This window comes from Arachis hypogaea, chromosome 13 (assembly GCF_003086295.3).
Source record: "Arachis hypogaea cultivar Tifrunner chromosome 13, arahy.Tifrunner.gnm2.J5K5, whole genome shotgun sequence".
NCBI classification, from domain to species: Eukaryota; Viridiplantae; Streptophyta; class Magnoliopsida; order Fabales; family Fabaceae; genus Arachis; species Arachis hypogaea.
Window position 1 is genome coordinate 111105711 of NC_092048.1, and position 3602 is coordinate 111109312.

Genomic DNA, 3602 nt, shown 5'->3' on the forward strand with positions numbered 1-3602 from the left:
TCCATTGGCATAGAACTCTTGAGCCATTAAGATTCTGACTTGTTGAATGGGGTTGATGAGAACTTCCCAACCTCTTCTTCGGATCTCATGTCGGATCTCCGGATATTCACCCTTTTTGAGCTTAAAAGGGACCTCGGAGATTACCTTCTTCTTGGATACAACTTCATAGAAGTGGTCTTGATGCACCCTTGAGAGGAATCTCTCCATCTCCCATGACTCGGAGGTGGAAGCTTTTGCCTTCCCTTTCCTCTTTCTAGAGGTTTCTCTGGCCTTTGGTGCCATTAATGGTTATGGAAAAACAAAAAAGCTTTAGCTTTTACCACACCAAACTTAGAAGGTTGCTCGTCCTCGAGCAAAAGAAGAAAGAAGAGAGTAGAAGAAGAAGAAGTAGAGGAGATGGAGTGGGCCTTGTGTTTCGGCCTAGGGGGATAGGTAGTGTGTATGTTGTGTGAAAATGAAGGAGTGAAGATGGGTTTATATAGGAGTGGAGAGGGGGGGGGGTATGGTTCGGCCATTATGGGTGGGTTTGGGTGGGAAAGTGGTTTGAATTTGAATGGTGAGGTAGGTGGGGTTTGATGAAGGATGGATAAGAGTGGTGAAGAGAATGGTGGGATTTGATAGGTGAGAGGTTTTTGGGGAAGAGGTATTGAGGTGATTGGTGAATGGGTGAAGAAGAGAGAGAGGTGTGGCAGGTGGGAATCCTGTGGGGTCCACAGATCCTGAGGTGTCAAGGATTTCTCATCCCTGCACCATGTGGCGTGCAAAACGCCCTTTGCTGCCAATCCTGGCGTTAAACGCCAGGCTGCTACCCATTTCTGGTGTTTAACGCCAGCTTCTTGCCCATTCCTGGCGTTAAACGCCAGTCTGGTACCCATTTCTGGCGTTAAACGCCCAGAATGGTGCCAGACTGGGCGTTTAACGCCCATTCTGCTACCCATACTGGCGTTTAAACGACAGTAAGTTTCTTCTCCAGGGTGTTCTATTTTTCATTCTGTTTTTCCTTCTGTTTTTGCTTTTTCAATTATTTTTATGACTTCACATGATCATCAACCTATAGAAAACATAAAATAAAAGAAAATAGAAATTTAACATAGATAAGTAAAAATTAGGTTGCCTCCCAACAAGCGCTTCTTTAATGTCAATAGCTTGACAGTGGCTCTCATGGAGCCTCACAGATGTTCAGAGCAATGTTAGAACCTCCCAACACCAAACTTAGAGTTTGACTGTGGGGGCTTTGTTTGACTCTGTATTGAGAGAAGCTCTTCATGCTTCCTCTCCATGGTGACAGAGGGATATCCTTGAGCTTTAAACATAAGGGAGTCTTCATTCACTTGAATGATCAATTCTCCTCTGTCAACATCAATCATAGCTTTTGCTGTGGCTAGGAAGGGTCTGCCAAGGATGATGGATTCATCCATACACTTCCCAGTCTCTAGGATTATGAAATCAGCAGGGATGTAATGGTCTTCAACCTTTACCAAGACATCCTCTACAAGTCCATAAGCCTGTTTCTTTGAATTGTCTGCCATCTCTAGTGAGATTCTAGCAGCTTGTACCTCAATGATCCCTAGCTTCTTCATTACAGAGAGAGGCATGAGGTTTATGCTTGACCCTAGGTCACACAGAGCCTTCTCAAAGGTCATGGTGCCTATGGTACAAGGTATTAAGAACTTTCCAGGATCTTGTCTCTTCAGAGGTAATTTCTGCCTAGTCAAGTCATCCAGTTCTTTGATGAGCAATGGAGGTTCATCCTCCCAAGTCTCATTACCAAACAACCTGGCATTTAGCTTCATGATTGCTCCAAGGTACTTAGCAACTTGCTCTTTAGTAACATCTTCATCATTTTCAGAGGAAGAATACTCATCAGAACTTATGAATGGCAAAAGTAAATTTAATGGAATCTCTATGGTCTCAGTCTGAGCCTCGGATTCCCATGGTTCCTCATTAGGGAACTCCATAGAGGTCAGTGGACGTCCATTGAGGTCTTCCTCAGTGGAGATTACTGTCTCTTCCTCCTCTCCAGGTTCGGCCATGTGAGACGTGTTTATGGCTTTGCACTCTCTCTTTGGATTCTCTTCTGTATTGCTTGGGAGAGTACTAGGAGGGAGTTTAGTAATTTTCTTACTCAGCTGACCCACTTGTGCCTCCAAATGTTTAATGGAGGATCTTGTTTCAGTCATAAAACTTTGAGTGGTTTTAATTAGATCAGAGACAATGGTTGCTAAGTCAGAGTGGCTTTGCTTAGAATTCTCTGTCTGTTGCTGAGAAGATGATGGAAAAGGCTTGCTATTGCTAAACCTGTTTCTTCCACCATTATTGTTGTTGAAACTTTGTTGAGGTCTCTGTTGATCCTTCCATGAGAAATTTAGATGATTTCTCCATGAAGGATTATAGGTGTTTCCATAGGGTTCTCCCATGTAATTCACCTCTTCTATTGCTGGGTTCTTAGGATCATAAGCTTCTTCTTCAGAGGAAGCTTCCTTAGTACTGCCTGGTGCAGCTTGCATTCCAGACAGACTCTGGGAAATCATATTGACTTGCTGAGTCAATATTTTATTCTGAGCTAATATGGCATTCAGAGTATCAATTTCAAGAACTCCTTTCTTCTGATTTGTCCCATTATTCACAGGATTCCTTTCAGAAGTGTACATAAATTGGTTATTTGCAACCATTTCAATGAGTTCCTGAGCTTTTGCAGGCGTCTTCTTCAGATGAAGAGATCCTCCAGCAGAGCTGTCCAATGACATCTTGGACAGTTCAGGCAGACCATCATAGAAGATTCCTATGATACTCCATTCTGAAAGCATGTCAGAAGGGCACCTTCTGATCAATTGCTTGTATCTTTCCCAAGCTTCATAGAGGGATTCACCTTCCTTCTGTCTGAAGATTTGGACTTCCACTCTAAGCTTGCTCAATTTTTGAGGTGGAAAGAACTTTGCCAAGAAGGCATTGACTAGCTTTTCCCAAGAGTTCAGGATTTCTTTAGGTTGTGAATCCAACCATGTCCTAGCTCTGTCTCTTACAGCAAAAGAAAAAAGCATAAGTCTGTAGACTTCAGGGTCAACCCTATTGGTCTTGACAGTGTCACAGATTTGTAAGAATTCAGCCAAGAACCGATGAGGATCTTCCAATGGAAGTCCATGAAACTATTCTGTTGCATTAGAGAAACTAATTGAGGCTTAAGCTCAAAGTTGTTTGCTCCAATGGCAGGGATTGAGATGCTTCTCCCATAGAAGTCGGGAGTAGGTGTAGTAAAGTCACCAAGCACCTTCCTTGCATTGTTGGCATTGTTGTTTTCGGCTGCCATGGTTTCTTCTTCCTTGAAAAGCTCTGTTAGGCCCCCTAGAGAGAATTGTGCTTTAGCTTCTCTTAGCTTTCTCTTCAAGGTCCTTTCAGGTTCAGGATCAGCTTGAACAAGTATGCCTTTATCTTTGTTCCTGCTTATATGAAAGAGAAGAGAACAAGAGAGTAGAGAATCCTCTATGTCACAGTATAGAGATTCCTTGAGGTGTTAGAGGAAAAGAAGAATAGAAGGAGGAGGTAGATAGAAGAGAATTCAAACATATAAAGAAGGAGGGAGTTCAAATTGCACCTTGAGGAGG

At 42.9% G+C, this 3602-nt stretch overlaps 1 non-coding gene across 1 annotated transcript; it reads left to right on the forward strand.

The window, feature by feature from the left end:
• Positions 1-2801: 2801 nt before the first annotated feature.
• On the forward strand, positions 2802-2909 carry LOC112738646 (small nucleolar RNA R71). Its single transcript, XR_003169593.1, has one exon. It is a non-coding gene; the product is annotated as a small nucleolar RNA R71 (small nucleolar RNA).
• Positions 2910-3602: the final 693 nt, after the last annotated feature.